We start from the raw sequence: 18584 nt of genomic DNA on the forward strand, positions 1-18584 counted from the left end.
GAGGAGCCTGGTAGGCTGCAGTCCATGGGGTCGCTAGGAGTCAGGCACGACTGAGCGATTTCACTTTCACTTGTCACTTTCATGCATTGGAGAAGGAAATGGCAACCCACGACAGTATTCTTGCCTGGAGAATCGCAGGGACAGAGGGACCTAGTGGGCTGCCATCTATGGGGTTGCACAGAGTTGGACACGACTGAAGCGACTTAGCAGCAGCAGGAGCAGCAACAACAGTGTAGCCAGCTTAAGGGAGGAAGGAGACCAGGATGAAAGAACACCAGAGCCCAGTGTGTTTCTCAGAATATGGTCTGAGAGACAATATACAAACAGACAGTGACCAGACTGTATATGACAAAAGAACTCTGAACCACACAAAAAGCCCAAGAAGCCAAACCACAACTTCTGCAGCAATTAGACTAGAACAATTAGACCAGCAATTAGCCCAGATTACTGGCGTGGGTTGCCATTTCCTTCTCCAGGGGATCTTTCTGACCCAGGAAGTGGTCAGTGACAGCCAACTTACTGATTTTTACCCCTACTTCCAACTCAGCACCAACCAGAGAAAGCCAATTTGTTCCCCATATCAATCGCATAAAATATTCCTTGATTCTCCTGGCCAGGAGCTTTATTTGCCAGGCCAACAACCTCCAATAAAGCATACTGGAGACCTTCCTCTTCTTCCTCCTTTACAAAGCTTGTCCACTCCCCTACCTGCCTTTGAGCTTCTATCAAAGGCAAATGATCCTCTGACTCTCTGGCTATAGCAAGATCTGAATAAATGGCCCCTGTTCTCATTTGAGTGATTTTAGTTTAATTCCACACGTCAGACCATCTCAATTGAATTATGTGGGATGCTAGAATCTGCATTTTAATCAAGGGCATCAGATGATTCTTTTGCACAATTAGAATCTCGGACTTAAAATGGGAGAAAAATGAAAGATTTACTATCTCAACATTTGGTAAACAGTTTAGTAGAGAAGAAAAGTACATGAGATATTTTTCAGGCTTAGTATTCTCCTGTGTCACTTATCCATCATGTAGCTTAACTGAGCTTCTCCGATCCTTAATTTTCTGACTTGTAAAAGAAAATATCAGTACTTTCTCAACTAACATAAAGTTACTGGAAAGATAAAGCAAAATTATGACTGATGCTGAAACTGAAGCTCCAATACTTTGGCTGCCTAATGCGAAGAGCCAACTGATTGGAAAAGACCCTGATGCTGGGAAAGATTGAGGGCAGGAGGAAAAGGGTAAGACCAAGGATGAGATGGTTGAATAGCATCACCGACTCGAACATGAGTTTGAGCAAACTACGGGAAATGGTGAAAGACAGGGAAGTCTGGCGCACTGCAGTCTACAGGGTGCAAAGCATCAGACATGACTTAGCAACTAATCAAATGACCGTGAAAGTACTTAGGATATGGTATATAAATATTAACTATTATAATGAAAGACTGTGAGTATGTGTGTTAGTCGCTCAGTCGTGTCCAACTCTTTGCAACTCCATGAACTGTAGCCCGTAAGACTCCTCTGACCATAGAATTCTCCAGCCAAGAATACTGGAGTGGGTTGCCATTCCCTTCTCCAGAGGATCTTCCCAATCCAGTGATCAAACTCGGGTCTCCTGCATTGCAGGCAGATTTTTTACCATCTGAGCCACCAGAGAAGCCCATAATGAAAGGATATTTACACTCCTCTATCACAACCTCAATTTGAAAATTAGTATCTTATTAACATTTCTTCCAAAATTACAAACTTTGTAGTTAATTGTAATTACAGTTTGTCCTTCATAATGAGAAGTGAGGTCATTGTTGGTGTTGTCATTCGAGGACACAATTGTGATTGATTAAAGATGGAAGTGTGGCTGTTTGTGGCATGATGCTTTTTGTTGTACAGTAAGTATAGGCTCTATCTAACTCAAAGAAGGGCTTCTAGAATCATAATAGCTTGTAAACATGTAACAAATGATTCTTGAATAACAGAATTCACTACTATATTGTCATTTGTGTAGTTATTTCAGATGGCTGCAGAGCCCAGTTAATACTTTTGCTTTCATTGCCTGACATTCATTGGTTTTGAATTACTGCTTAAAGTATATATCAGCTACATGTCTACTATAACTAAAAGAAAAGACCCAAAAAAGTGCATATCAGTATAGAGTAGACTGCTTCAACCTGACAGAAGAAGAGCAACCTGCCAGCAGAAGGGTATGGGCGGGAGCAGTTCCTCTTTACTACATGCTTTATCAGAAATCCACTGCAAATGCTAATAGATGCGATGCACTCAGAAATATATAATTAGCGTTCATAAATCAAATAAATTAATGACACTCTTCAAGAAAACAACCATGCCTTCTGTGAATCCAAGTCTCAGGGAAATAAAGAGCCGCCATGAGACATGAAAGACTTGTGGCAGATCCTGAGATTGGCATGGACTTGGAATCCTTTGGACATCACACTGTACTTTTCAAAAGACACTTAGTTTCTAAAAATAACAATTTTGTTTCTTGTTTTTACCTTATTAGTACATCTTTCCACTAAATGTTGCTACATCATTAAATGTTTGGTATGCTAATTGTGATAGCATTATCAATACATATAAATGTGCCAGTATATACAGAAAATTTTGTGTACTTCATTTAAGCTACTCGTTCAGATGAGTTGATGTTAAGTGTAAAAAAAAAGGTATAATTTATAAAGCCACTGAATACAGCTGTATAAGTTGTGCACTGCACAATTCCCACTCATTCCACTCAAATTGCTATGTAAACAGTCTCAGGAATTGTACGGTATAAAACCAGCACAGGTACATGGGGCTGCCCTGGAGTTGCTATGTCTTGGCAAAGCCTTTTTGGTATGCTTCCTGGAAAATAAACATTCTGATGACTGGGCAACAAGTGCTTTCACAAGTCAGAAGGTTTCCAGTTCCTTGTTTTCAACAAAAGTCAAAGAGCATTTTTGACAAATAACTTGGAAAGAATCCATGAAATGAATAGCACTGCTATAATAAAATTCCTCTCATTCCTATCTAGTTGTCTGTGTGAACACATTTTCTCAGGGACTATATCTATAGAAATGGAAAACAAGAATATCACTGATCCTAAAGTCTGTTTCATGCCAGCAGGAAGCAATACTTAGCAAGATACGTGGTCTAAATGAAAGGAAGATAGCCCAGTTCATCAGACTGAAATAATTTTTGATAAATTTTTACTTTTGATTTAATTTAAGCATATTTATGTTGTTTGGTTAATTATAATAATCAGTTCAGCTCAGTTCAGTCACTCAGTCATGTCCAACTTTTAATCAGCCTAGAAACTTTTTTACTACTTGAGAATCAAGAACATAAAATAGTTAAAATAGTTAAAATTCTAATTTATGTACTAAATTCTAATTTTTAAAATTCTAATTTTTGTTTCAGAGAAGCTTAAAAGGTACTAAGATTTTCAAGTATAAAAATATATAGATGATCCTTTCTTTGAATGTTTCCAATATGCATGAATTTCAGTTACCACCATTTTATTAAATAACACCAATCCATCAAACAGGGTTCAAATTTTAATTACTCTTGTGTATTTTTAATAACTTTAACTGCATAAAATAGAAATTTCATCCTCTAGCTCTTCAGTCCACAAGTCACTGCCTAAATAACAGATGAGCACCATGGTTGATGACCAATCACGTCTCTTCTTTCAAAATCCATGGTGATTGGTCACTGTGCATCTGTTATTCAGTTCACAGACAGACGACAAAGCTTCTAGTTGTTTTGCCTCCTGTCTGTGATAAGTCTGCACAGTATTTTACAAAAATAGATGATTGAAAGAGGGCACTGGACAACGAAAATGAAAATGTAGCAAAGAACTAAAAGTGATATTGCCAAAAGTAGAGCTTGAATTTAGCAGAATGAAGTTCTAGGAGAGAGAGCTGAGCATGGGAACGTTGACAGTGTCACCAGTGAAGACTAGATGGCAGCCAGCTGAACTTGGTGCAGGTGAACCTTTTGACTTAAAGAGGAAAGTGGTTGTTGTTGACAAAAAGGGTAACAGTGTCCTAGAAGAAGTAACGCTGGTAAAAATTTCCACTTTCAAAAGAACTCTTGGAGACATGTCACAACATTACAAGTGCAAAGAATAAAATGTCAGCAGACGAATGGATAAGAAAGCTGTGGTCCATATACACAATGGAGTATTACTCAGCCATTAAAAAGAATACATTTGAATCCGTTCTAATGAGGTGGATGAAAGTGTAGCTGATTATACAGAGTGAAGTAAGCCAGAAAGAAAAACACCAATACAGTATACTAACACATATATATGGAGTTTAGAAAGATGGTAATGATAACCCTGTATGCGAGACAGCAAAAGAGACACAGATGTATAGAACAGACTTTTGGACACTGTGGGAGAGGGAGAGGGTGGGATGATATGGGAGAATGGCATTGAAACATGTATACTATCATGTAAGAAACGAATCACCCGTCTAGGTTTGATACAGGATACAGGATGCTGGGGGATGGTGCACTGGGATGACCCAGAGAGATGATATGGGGAGGGAGGTGGGAGTGGGGTTCAGGATTGGGAACTCATGTACACCCGTGGCAGATTCATGTCAATGTATGGCAAAACCAATACAGTATTGTAAAGTAAAATAAAAAATAAATTAAAAAGCCAATCTCTAAAAATAAATAAATAAATAAAAACTTTAGTTAACTGCTTTTTTCATTGAACTAGAATAAACTTTTTTATGTTTTGGTAATTAAAAAAAAATGTTGGAAGCTGATCCAAATTTAGAAGTATGACAATTCATTAAGGCATAGAAACATGATCACTCTCTATTGTAAGTTATAAGACAAAAAGAAGGTGGTGAAAACTCTATTCTTAATAAATGTTTTACCAAAAATAATCATACTTTTATTTCCAATGTTTCTAATTGCAGTGTGTATGTGTCAGTTGCTCAGTCAGTGTCCGATTCTTTCTACCCCATGGATTGTAGCCCACTAGGCTTCTCTGTCCATGGAATTCTCCAGGCAAGAATACTGGAGTGGGTTGCCATTTCTTTCTCCAGGGGATCTTTCCAGGAGAAGGAATTGAACCGGGTCTCCCGCATTGCAGGCTGACTCTTTACTGTCTGAGACACCAGGGAAGCATACCAAGTAAATACTGGTCTCACTGTTTTTCATTTTCCTATACATTTATAGGAAATATATAGAAACTGTCTTCCTATACAAGTCAGTTTTTAATATTCTGACAAAAAAACTTAGAGGTCACAGGACAATCACAGTTGTTGTTACTGATTATAAAGATTATTTTGGATGATAACTTTGCAAATTTTCATATGAGGACTGCCTATATTTTCAGTAGGACAACATTCTCTTGGAGAAGTGGAATGGAAATATGAACTCGAGAGAAAAAAAAAAAAAGAGGGCTTCTCTGATGGTCCATTGGATAAGAATCCACCTGGCAATGCAAGGGATACCAGTTCGATTTCTGGTCTGGGAAGACCCCACATGCCTTGGAGCCACTAAGCCTGTGCACCATGATTACTTAGCACTCGAGAGCCTGCAAGCTGCAACTATTGAAGACTGCCCCCCAAAAAGAGAAGCTACTGCAGTGAAAAGCCCACACACCACAATGAAAAATAGCCCCCCTTGCCACAACGAGAGAGAGCCTGCATGCAGCAACCAAGGCCCACCACAGCCAAAAATAAACAATAAATCTTTAAAAAGAATAAGATAAAAATTTCCCACTGTTAAAGAACAACTTGTTTACGTATTTTTAAAGGAATTATGGTAAGTTTCAAATAATTATAGTTAGCTTTCACTAAATAGATTTTAAAGTATTATTTTAAAGCCTACTAAAAAGTCACTATTTATAATATTCTAGAAATTATAACCTTGGAAAATGTTTCAACTTATAATGAAAAGTTTTCAATATCTGTCTTAAAATGTGGAAGTGAGTTCATATGTTACTTTGGGGGTACTTGTTCAAAAAACATATGAAAGACCACTGGTTCATTCTCAAAATAGGAACTAGCTTACTACTCTTTGAAGGAGGGTCATTTAAAAGATAGTGGTTCACTGAGGAAATGTTTTTGGGTGCCATAGTTCAGTTCAGTTCAGTCGCTCAGTTGTATCCAACTCTTTGCAACCCCATGAATTGCAGCATGCCAGGCCTCCCTGTCCAACACCAACTCCTGGAATTCACTCAGACTCACGTCCATCGAGTCAGTGATGCCATCCAGCCATCTCATCCTCTGTCGTCCCCTTCTGCTCCTGCCCCCAATCCCTCCCAGCATCAGAGTCTTTTCCAGTGAGTCAACTCTTCACATGAGGTGGCCAAAGTATTGGAGTTTCAGCTTCAGCATCATTCCTTCCAAAGAAATCCCAGGACTGATCTCCTTTAGGATGGACTAGTTGGATCTCCTTGCAGTCCAAGGGACTCTCAAGAGTCTTCTCCAACACCACAGTTCAAAAGCATCAATTCTTTGATGCTCAGCCTTCTTCACAGTCAAACTCTCACATCCATACATGACCACAGGAAAAACCATACCCTTGACTAGACGGACCTTTGTTGGCAAGGTAATGTCTCTGCTTTTCAATATGTTATCTAGGCTGGTCATAACTTTCCTTCCAAGGAGTTAGCATCTTTTAATCTCATGGCTGCAGTCACCATCTGCAGTGATTTTGGAGCCTCCCAAAATAAAGTCTGACACTGTTTCCACTGTTTTCCCATCTATTTCCTGTGAAGCGATGGGACCAGATGCCATGATCTTAAGTTTTCTGAATATTGAGCTTTAAGCCAAATTTTTCACTCTCCTCTTTCACTTTCATCAAGAGGTTCTTTGGTTCCTCTTCACTTTCTGCCATAAGGGTGGTGTCATCTGCATATCTGAGGTGATTGATATTTCTCCCAGCAATCTTGATTCCAGCTTGTGCTTCTTCCAGCCCAGCGTTTCTCATGATGTACTCTGCATAGAAGTTAAATAAGCAGGGTGACAATATACAGCCTTGACATACTCCTTTTCCTATTTGGAACCAGTCTGTTGTTCTATGTCCAGTTCTAACTGTTGCTTCCTGACCTGCATACAGATTTCTCAAGAGGCAGGTCAGGTGGTCTGGTATTCCCATCTCTTGAAGAATTTTCCACAGTTTCTTGTGATCCACAGAGTCAAAGGCTTTGGCATAGTCAATAAAGCAGAAATAGATGTTTTTTCTGGAGCTCTCTTGCTTTTTCAATGATCCAGAGGATGTTGGCAATTTGACCTCTGGTTCCTCTGCCTTTTCTAAAACCAGCTTGAACATCTGGAAGTTCACGTTCATGTATTGCTGAAGCCAGGCTTGGAGAATTTCGAGCATCACTTTACTAGCACATGAGATGAGTGCCATTGTGCAGTAGTTTGAGCATTCTTTGTCATTGCCTTTCTTTGGAATTGGAATGAAAACTGACCTTTTCCAGTCCTGTGGCCACTGCTGAGTTTTCCAACTTTGCTGGCATGTTGAGTGCAGCACTTTCACAGCATCATCTTTCAGGATTTGAAATAGCTCCACTGGAATTCCATCACCTCCACTAGCTTTGTTCATAGTGATGCTTCCTAAGGCCCACTTGACTTCACATTCCAGGATGTCTGGCTCTAGGTGAGTGATCACACCATCGTGATTATCTTGGTCATGAAGATCTTTTTTGTATAGTTCTTCTGTGTATTCTTGCCACGTCTTCTTAATATCTTCTGCTTCTGTTAGGTCCATACCATTTCTGTCCTTTATCGAGCCCATCTTTGCATGAAATATTCCCTTGGTATCTCTAATTTTCTTGAAGAGATCTCTAGTCTTTCCCATTCTGTTGTTTTCCTCTATTTCTCTGCATTGATTGCTGAGAAAGGCTTTCTTATCTCTTCTTGCTTTTCTTTGGAACTCTGCATTCAGATGCTTATATCTTTCCTTTTCTCCTTTGCTTTTTGCTTCTCTTCTTTTCACAGCTATTTGTAAGGCCTCCCCAGACAGCCATTTTGCGTTTTTGCATTTCTTTTCCATGGGAATGGTCTTGATCCATCTCCTGTACAATGTCACGAACCTCCATCCATAGTTCATCAGGCACTCTATCATATGTAGTCCCAGTGCCACAGGTAAAGCTAAATTTCAGATAAAATTAATACATGGCAGAAGATAATAAACTAGGATCTTTTTCAATCAGGAAAAACAATAGAAACTCAAATCTTCTGGGGTTCTCCAGGCAAGAATACTCGAGTGGGTTGCCATTCCCTTCTCCAGGGGAACTTCTTGATGCAGGGACTGAACTCAGGTCTCCTACCACAGGTGAAACTTTACAGTCTGAGCCACTGGGGAAGCCATTCTTCTCGCTGAAAGTGTTGGTCACACAGTCGTGTCTGTCTCTCTGGGACCCCATGGACTACATAGCCCGTCAGGCTCCTCTGTCCTTAGAATTCTCCAGGCGAGAATACTGGAGTGGGTAGCCTTTCCCTTATCCAGGAATCTTCCCTACCCAGGGATCAAACCCAGGTCTCCCACACTGCAGCAGATTCTTTGCCATCTGAGCCAGCGGGGACCCAGAAAAAGTAAGAGCACTGGCTCAAATCAACCCAAATAGACTGATACTCTCCTAAGTCACAGATTAAAACTGTCCAATGATTCTCTGCTTCATTTAGTAAAAATCAAAGTACTTACAAGGATCTCCAGCACCCCCTTACCCAGCCCAGCTTCTCGCCTCACTAGGAATGGGTTGCCATGGGTTGCCCAGCTTTTTTCCCAAAAATACTATATGGCCTGGTCACTCACCTCTACTGGATTTTTTGCTCAAATATCAACTTCCCAACAAGGACTTTTTTTTTTTTACCAACCTATTTAAAATTATCTCCACATCCTACCTGTTATTTCCTATTCCCCTTCCCAGCTTTAATTCATAATCCTTATTACCATCGATGATATTATATATTTTGCATATTTTTTAGTTCGTTGTGAGATTTCTCCCACTAGAACATAAACTCCATGAAAGCAGTGATTTTATGTTTTGCTCATTGTATATCCCCAATTCATTCTAGTATTCCTAAAATCAGTGTCTGCCACATAACAGGCACTCAATAAACATTTTTTAAAGGAGTGAAAATATGAGCAGATTATAAGACAGACTTTCAGAATTTGCTTTAAAAACTTGCTCAGGACTCAGAGTTCTTCAAGAAATTATATAAATGACAATCCACAGACACTGCCCTCCTGCAGAACATGATCTAAAAGTTTTGTTCTTTTTTTAATTTTCGAATTCAAAGCATCTGGCTTATTTTTTAATTAATGCATGAATTTGTGTTTGGCTGTGCTGGGTCTTCATCGCTGCACACAGGCTTCTCTCTAGCTATGGAGAGCAGAGGCTGCTCCCTAGCTGCAGTGCTCCGGCTTCTCATTCCAATGGCTTCCCTTGTTGAAAGCATACGGGTTTCAATAGCTGTGCCTTCTGGGCTCTACAGCTCGGTAGTTGTGGTGTGTGGGCTTAGTTGCTTCGCAGCATGTGGGCTCTTCACGGATCAGGGGTTAAACCCGTGTCTACTGCCTTGGCAGGCAGATTCTCTACCACTGAGCCATCAGGGAAGGCTGCCTCTGGTTTGTATATCTCTTCATTTTCCTTCTCACTCACAGCATGCTTAGGAGGTCTTTATCACTTCTACTGTGACTTACTGCAAGACTTTTCTGTGTCATCTCTTCCTTTTCCTCCCAAGCTGTACATTACCTTTCATGGCACCTGAACACAACTTTCTTGACATCACTTCCCTTTACTTGCTCCTAAGAGGTACCTGGAAGAAATTCAAACTCCACTGATTAGCTTACAAATCTGTCCATAAATTGGCCAAATCCTACTTACAAAGCTTTATTCTACTACTCCTCAGTGTAAACATTTAACTTCATCAGGCCAGATATTAATACATCATCACTACCTAAAGAATATGCTGTACCCACCCCTATCGTGGCTCACATTATTCCCTTCATCTGGGAAGCTCTATCAAGTCCTTTCCATTTTTCCAGGTCCTTTCCATGCTTAAGGTATAGACACAGTCTACCTCTTTCATAAAGCTTCTATCACAGTTAATCAATTGAGCAAATATAAAACACAATACTGTATGGTCATCTAGTCCTTCCTTGACTTAAACACTTTCTATGCTGATTACTAAGATGCTTTATGATGCATACTTGGGAATTATGAATTACATATATATGTATCTCACCTCTTCAATCAAACTGTAAACGCTTTGAAGGACATCATTCTTTGTAAGACATAGTCCTATACTTCTTAAACATCCACAGGTTTTTGTTTAGGTTTGCTTTCTTGCACATAGTAGACTCTCAAAATATTTGCTTACTGTAGTATTTTTATCCCCTCAAAAATTGTGCAATAGGATATTTTTCTGGATTTGAATCTGAAAAAGGTTAACTTGTTAATAAATCCCTAAAAGAACATATTCTCATATTGAACTGAGGGAAGCAGAACATTGCATAGACCGAGTTGTGAAAAGGGTTAAGACTTTCGGTATGTAACAAAATCCAGAATATGACTGTAGAGTGGTAGAAAAAAATGTGAATGAGCAAGTTTTCCAGTTTGCACAGTTTTAAAATCCTGTGTGACAAATGTTAGTTTAATTGTAACCATATTTTACTAGTTGTTTAAACCTAAATCTGAAATTTTATTATTTGAATATAAAAGACAAACTAATTTTTTACTAAATAATGTCTTCCATAAACAATGAGTGTTTCTAAGAATGTCTGTGTTAGGAAACATTTATGTTAATGTTTTGTTTCAATATGAACCATCATCACATAGATATCAGTTTGTATGACATAAACAAGTAAGATAGATTTAGCTTTTGGCCAGAAATATATTATTCCATAAGCCCTAGTAGAGCACATCAAAAAATCTCTCTTCAACAGAACCATCACACTGTCCACCTGAAAAAGAAACCCACCAGAAGGTACAAAAATGATAGGGTTTTAGGTAAAAGAGTTAAGGCAATTAATTACTATTAATGCATTCCCTATAGCTGGTCTCATCTAAAGATGTGCTGTGGGGTTGTTAAGTCAGTAAATGGCTCTCCCTCTCATCTTTTGAAAGAAAAAAGCATATCTCATAATAGGGGTAGGAAGTGGCTGTGAATTCCAGTCCCATCATCACACTATTAGCAGAGCTCGGTCTGGGGCCTGGCTGTGATTTACCAACTATCCCCTGGAAGGAGCTTACGAGACTATAAGTGATGATCATTTCTAACTCTCCTTCAGGACTAGTACAAACTAGGAGCTAAAAAAAAATGGAAATGCCATGGCAGTAAATGAATATGTGGGCATATCAGAGATAACATTTCTAAAAAAGTAGAATAAAGATGTAATTATAACTCATATTATAAAAGACTGTACTTGTACTACAAAAGCAGATTGAAACTAATAGATTTGTTGTGCCACAGTACATATAATATATAGGAGTTTTCAGGTGGTGCTAGTGGTAAAGAACCCTCCTGCCAATGCAGGAGATGTGAGATGCACAGGTTTGATCCCTGGGTCGGGAAGATCCCCTGGAGGATCTTCGATGGCAACCCACCCCAGTATTCTTGCCTGGAGAATCCCATGCACAGAGGAGCCTGGTGGGCTACTCCATAGGATCACACAGAGCCAGACAGGACTGAAACAACTTAGACAGCACAGCGCATACAGTACATGGGTAGGAAAAGAAGCCACACATGTATCTAATGCATGAAGGAGGTGACCGAGTTAGGCATCAGGAATATTAAACACACAGGTGGTGATTGCTATGATGTGACAAGGCTGTGGACTTGGTCGTAAGGAAATTATTACACGGGGGGAAATATTTTGGAGCCATCACTGTAAGAGTAGCAGTATTCTGTACGTACAATTGCTGTATCTTCACTTCATCCAGAGATAAAGCATACAGACTTTTAGTCATTAAGTAGTTCTCAAACAGGGATTATTGGCAATGTCTAGAGATGCTTTTGGTTGTCACAACTTGCCAGTGAAGTGAAAGTTGCTCAGTCGTGTCCAACTCTAGTCCATGGAATTCTCCAGGCCAGAATACTGGAGCTGTTCCCTTCTCCAGGGGATCTTTCCAACCCAGGGATTGAACCCAGGTCTCCTGTATTGCAGGCAGATTCTTTACCAGCTGAGACACATGGGAAGCCCAAGAACACTGGAGTGGGTAGCCTATCACTTCTCCAGTGGATCTTTCCCATCCAGGAATCAAACGGGGGTCTCCTGCATTGCAGGCAGATTCTTTACCAACTGAGCTAACAGGGAAGTCCTGTTATATACCTTCCTAATACAGTAGCTTATAGCATATACTTTCCTAATAGCTTGTAGCTTATACCTTCATAATACAGTAACCATGTTAGACTTCAATAGTGTTTTATTTTACTATATGGATTCTTTAAAGGACAGGATCTTTCCTGTTTTCCTTCCTCCCAACTTCCCTCCCTCCCTCTCTTCCTTCCTTTCTCTTTACCATTCTTTCTTAATTTTTTAACCTCTTCATTCCATTTAAAGCACAAAAATGTAAATTTAAATTAAAAATTTAACCTTAAAGAATATTAATACAGGTAAATACTTAGGCTATAATTTTAAGTGATAAAAGCAATATAACAATTATAATAATAATCCATCTATGTCAATGAGCACTATATATATACACACACACACATATATAATAGATACACACACACATACATATATACAAACACATTTGGGGGAAATTCTGAAAGAATTTGGTGTATGGTGACATTATAAGCAACTACTTTGCAAATGTCACCCAAGCAGTGAAGCAGCACTGGGGTGTCTGGACAGTAGTAAGCAGTGCTTGGCAAAGTTTTTATCTGGAAGTTGCTGGAGAAGGTCTGGGCACAGATTTGGCTGCATGTGTGACCTGTGTAGTCAGAAGGATCCCACTCTTGGTTTAATGCTTTGCTGTCTTGGAATCCTTAATAATCTTTGAACAAGAGGTTTCATATTTTCAGTGTGTTCTGGGTCTCACAAATTACGTGTAGTCAGTCCTATGTGAGCAGCTTAGGGTTATAGGGTGTGCTCTGTCTCAGGTCTTGATTTCTTTGAATTTATTTTTCTTTTTAAAGAAGTACAGTCATATTATAAAAAATTAGAAAAGATATTAGCAGGAAAAGTAAAGTCCCTGTTAAACTCTCAAAGGCAGAGACATTTTTAGGAGCATCTCTCCATAGGTCACAATAATGTTAAGTGTCTGGTCAGAAGAATAAAAAGTAATTTGTTACTGTATAAATTGCCAAACACATAATTACAAAAGAGCAAGGTGTATGAAAATCAGACTTTTCCTTGAGATTAGCTATTGTGTTAGTTTTTACTGCTATGTAACAAATTAACACAAATTTAGCAGTTTAAAACAACACAAAAACATTGTCACAAGTATCTGTAGGTCAAAAATCTGGGCACAGTGTAGCTGGGTTCTCAGCTCAGGGTCTCACCAGGCTGAAATCAAGGTGCCAGCCTGGGCTGTGTTTCTCATCTGGGGCTCACAGTCCTCTTTCAGGCTCACATGACTGGTGGCAGAATTCATTTCCTTGCAGTTTATTGTAGGATTGTAGTCCCTGTTTCTTTGTTGGCTGTCAGCCAGAGGCTGCTCTCAGCTCTACAGGCTGTCCACATTCCTCATTATATGCCTTCTTCCATCTTTAAACCAGCCATGGCATGTTGAATCTTTCTTGTGGTTTGAATCACTGACTTCCTTTTCCGCTACCAGCCAGGAAAACGCTCTGCTTTTAAAGGGCTCGTGTGTTTAGATCAGGTCCAACCCAGATAATCTATTTTGAAGTCAATTGTGCCATAAACCATAACCTAATCATAGTAGTAAAATACATCAAATTCACAGTACTAAGGATTATGTTTAGGGCATGGAACATCTCAGGGACCATTTTAGAATTCTGCCTACCATGGCTATCCGAGGGTCTCCTGTGAAGAACAGGAAGTTCCTCTACTTCTCTGTCCAATCCTATTATGATATTAATAGTCTTTCTTAATTTCTATTTTTAATTCTAGCATCTCTATAAGCTCACAGTTTAGCATAATAAAATTGGCCATGGAAAATCCGCTTAGCTTTGACAGAAACAGAGATTCTTTTGCTTTCAAAGGAAAATTTTTAGAGAACAAGAATCTTACCTTTTACAAATCCTAATTAGTGTGTATCAATATATTTGTTTCATTACATCTAACATAATCTAATGAGATAATGAGGTACATACTAAATTTAGATGTTTATATTTAAAAATAAAGATTAAGAACAAATTATCTAGAAATAATAAAACAAGGTTTAGAAAAGATGAACACAACATTAATACAAAGAATATTTATCACAGATATAACAATATTAGTATCTTCCATATACAAAGTACTCAGAAAAGCAGATAAGCAGAACACAGATCTTATAAATGAGCAAAGGACATGTCCAGACATTTAAAAAAGAGGAAATAGAACTAACTTAATAAAGCTGGACCTCCGTGAACTAACACTGAGTGTATACTATGTGCGTGAGGTGCTGGCATAAATGACAAGGGCAGCGTTTCTGTTCAGATCCGGACACTGTTGCGGCTGTGGCCAGCATCTGTTCTTGTCTGGTACTTCTGCTTTTATTAGCTGGCTCCCGTGCTGCAGTGGTTGCTAAATACATTGACCATTACCACCGATTGTGTGCAAAACCCTTCATTACCTGCAGTAGGCTGAATAACGGCCACCGAAAGATATCACGTCCTAATCCCTGGAACCCATAAATGGCCGCAAAGAGTTGGACGTGACTGAGCAAGTGAACAGTAGAGAAAATGGGTCTTTAGAGATGGAAGTTAGGGATCCTGACTTGGGGAGATTGTCCTGGAGTATCTAGTTAGGCTCGGAATGCAATTACAAGTGTCCTTATAGGAACAGGGCAGAGGGAGACTTGACACAGAGGAGGAGAGAGCAGTGTGGTCACGAAGGGAAAGGCTGGGAAGACGATGCAGCCGTAAGCCAAGGAGGGCAGGCAGCTGCTAGAAGCTGGAGGAGAAAATAGACTCTCCCCTCAGGTCTTCAGGAGGGTTGCCAGGCTGACACCAGGTTTCAGCCCAGCGGAACTGTTCGCGTTTTTAGCCTCTGGAACTGTGAGCGTTTTAAGCTACCCAGGTTGTGTTACTTTGTTAGAGCGGCCGTAATAAGCTAATAGCATGTCCAGTTCAGTATATCTTTACAGCACTCTTAGGGGTGGTAAGTTCCATTATCATCTCCACATAAAGGATAAGAAAATTGAGATGTTTGGAGGCCAGGGATTAACCCAATCGAGGGCTAGAATTCAAATTCAGGTCTAACCTACAGCAGAGCTTTTAATCACCAATGTTAAATTAGGAATTAAAAATGAGATACTACAATTTCTGTTTCTGGAGGAACTGGGACTGGTCTAACCATCCCACTATAAATAAGAAAACTTGACAAAATATATGAAACAGGAGTTTCCAGGCACTGAACAACAGGCAGCACAGGAATGTGATCCATAAGAGAAGAGAAAACAAATGAAGTCAGTCCTATAATTGCCTGCATTTCTGCCTGGAGACATTTTCCAGCCTGAGGTGCATGCAAGGGGAATCCCAACCAGACCACAGTAGTCTCACTGAGTCGAAGAGCTGGAGGTAAGTTTGGGGAGGAGAACTGGCTGCAATTTGTAGGACAGGGTACCAGATAGGAAGGAGCTAAATGGAGAAAGAGTTTCAGAAGTCTGTAAGAGGAACTATCCCCTTGACTCTATCGTTAGATACTAAGACACACAAGCATAGGGCGAAACACTGTAAGTCTGGCAAAGAATGATCCCAAGACCATCACAAATTAAGTTATTCCCAGAGTTCACACAGAGCTGGAAAAGATCTAAGTTCCAATCGAAGCCAGAGAAGTACATGGTTTTTTTACACTGGGAGACAAAGAAGGAAAGGGGACAAAAAAAGGCTTATGTTAAAAGAGAAAGAAGAAAAAAAATTAAAAAGATGGCTAGATAGAGGAATGGACAGGTATGTGATAGAATAAGCAGAGTAAAATGTTAATGTAAAATCTAGACAGCAGGTATCCATGCATTCACTGTAAAATTAAAGGACTGGTAGGGCAGTATTACGAAAAACTTTATGCCCATAAATTTCACATGAAATGGACAAAGTCCTTGAGAGACACTTTACTGGCTTAAAAGCATATCCAACATCCTTCAACTTCTCCCTCAAAGGTCGAGTTTAATTCCCCTCCCTTTGACAGTGAGCTTGACTTTGTATTGGTTTAACAACTAAAATATGGTGGAATTGATGATGTTTGATTTCTGAGACTACGTCACAAAGGCACTGTGGTTTCCTCTTTGCCCTCTTTCTTGGATTGGTCACTTGGCAGGAAACTATGTCTTTAGGACATTCAAGCAACACTGAAGACACCCATGTGGTTGAAAATTGAGACTGTTCTGCCAACAGTCAGCAAAAAGTTGAGATTCCCAGAAACAATCAGTGAGAAACTGAGGCCTCCTGCCAAAAACCATGTAAGCCAACCACCTTGCAAGCAGATCCTTCAGCTCTAGTCAAGCTTTCATATGACTAGAGCTGGAGGTGACATCCTGACCTGAGATCCTGAGCCAGAATAATCCAGTTAAGTGCCCTTGAGCCAAAGAAACTGTGAGATAACTAATGCTGAGTTGTAACCTGTTAAATTCTGAGGTAATTTACTATGCAGCAAAAGATAACAAATACTGTCACACACTGCCAAAGCTTACTCAAGAAATACTATACAACCTGAATCTATAAACAACTGAAACTGAATGAGTAGTTAAAAACCTTCCAACAAAGAGAACTCCAGGTCTTGATGTCTTCACTCTTCAACTTTATCGAACATTTAAGAAAAAAAAAAATCAGCTGTTACAAATTACTCCTTTCAAAGTCATCTTTTTCCCCTCTCTAGCTGCTTTATGCTTTTTCCATCATAGATTATTGGTAGTTTTAAAAGGATGTGGTTTCATGTGGTTTTATTTTCCTGTTTGGGATTCATAAGAACTCCTGAATGTGTGGTCTGATGTCTTTCATCAGCTTTCTAAGGTTCTCAGTCATTATCTTCAAATCTATTGCTTGTATCATTTTCTCCTCTTTCCGAGACACCAATTTCCTATGTTAGATCTTGCTATATCTTCTACCTCTTAACTTCTCTTCTGCATTTTCATTGTTTTCTCTCTGCTGTATTTGTGTATTTTCTTCTAACTTGTGTTTATTCACTAGTTCTCTCTTGAGCTATGCCTGTTCTATTATCAAATCCATCTATCAAGATTCTAATTTTAGCCATGGTAATTTTAGTTCTAGTATTTCCAAATTATGTAATTTTCAGCTCTGCCAAAATTCTCATAAGTTTAGTTTGTGTCTGAAAACTCCAATTCCTGAAGCTCATGCAGATATGTTTAAGTACAAGCTTCTGCTGGTGTTCAATTTTATCTCTTGGCGTGGCTACTTTTTACCATGTGTCCTACAATATACTTACCAAACTGTTTAGATTTTGCAACCTACTGCATTAATTTGGCATTGCTACAAACAGTATTACCACAAACTTAGCATATTCAAACAACATACATTTTCTCATATATTCTATAATGACCGGGATAAACACAAAGGTGTGGTCACTCACCTAAAGAGTGAGACATCCTAGAGTGTGAAATCAAGTGGGTCTTACTACAAACAAAGCTAGCAGAGGTGATGGAATTCTAGTTAAGCTATTTCAAATCCCAAAAGATGATGCTGTTAAAGTGCTGCACTCAACATGTCAGCAAATTTGGAAAACTCAGCAGCGGCCACAAGACTGGAAAAGGTCAGTTTTCATTCCAGTTCCAAAGAAGGGCAGTGCCAAAGAAAGCTCAAACTACTGGACAACTGCACTCACCTCACATGCTAGCAAGGTTACGCAGAAAATCCTTCAAGCTAGGTTTCGGCAGTATGGGAACTGAAAAATTCCAGATGTACAAGCTGGGTTTAGAAAAGGCAAAGGTACCAGAGGCCAAACTGCCAACATTTGTTGGATCATAGAGAAAGCAAGGGAATTCCAGATAAACATCTACTTCTGCTTCATTGACTACACTAAAGCCTTTGACTGTGTGGATCACAACAAACTGTGGGAAATTATCAGAGATGGGAATTCCAAATCACCTTCTGTCTCCTGAGAAACCTGCATGTGGGTCAAGCAACAGTTAGAACGTTACATGGAACAACCTGACAATTTGATTGGTTCAAAATTGGGAAAGAAGTACAAGGCTGTATATTGTCACCCTGCTTATTGAACTCATATGCAGAGTACATCATGCAAAATACCAGGCTGGATAAATCACAAGCTGGAATCAAAACTGCCAGGAGAAATAGCAATAACCTCAGCTATGCAGATGACACCACTCTAATGGCAGAAAGTGAAGAGGAACTAGAGAGCCTCTTGATGTTGGTGAAAGAAGAGTGAAAAAGCTGGCTTAAACATTCAAAAAACTAAGATCCTGGCACCTAATCTCATCACTTCACGGCAAGCAGAAGGGGGAAAAGAAGCAGAGATAGATT

The sequence above is a fragment of the Ovis canadensis genome, chromosome 2 (assembly GCF_042477335.2).
Source record: "Ovis canadensis isolate MfBH-ARS-UI-01 breed Bighorn chromosome 2, ARS-UI_OviCan_v2, whole genome shotgun sequence".
Lineage (NCBI taxonomy): Eukaryota > Metazoa > Chordata > Mammalia > Artiodactyla > Bovidae > Ovis > Ovis canadensis.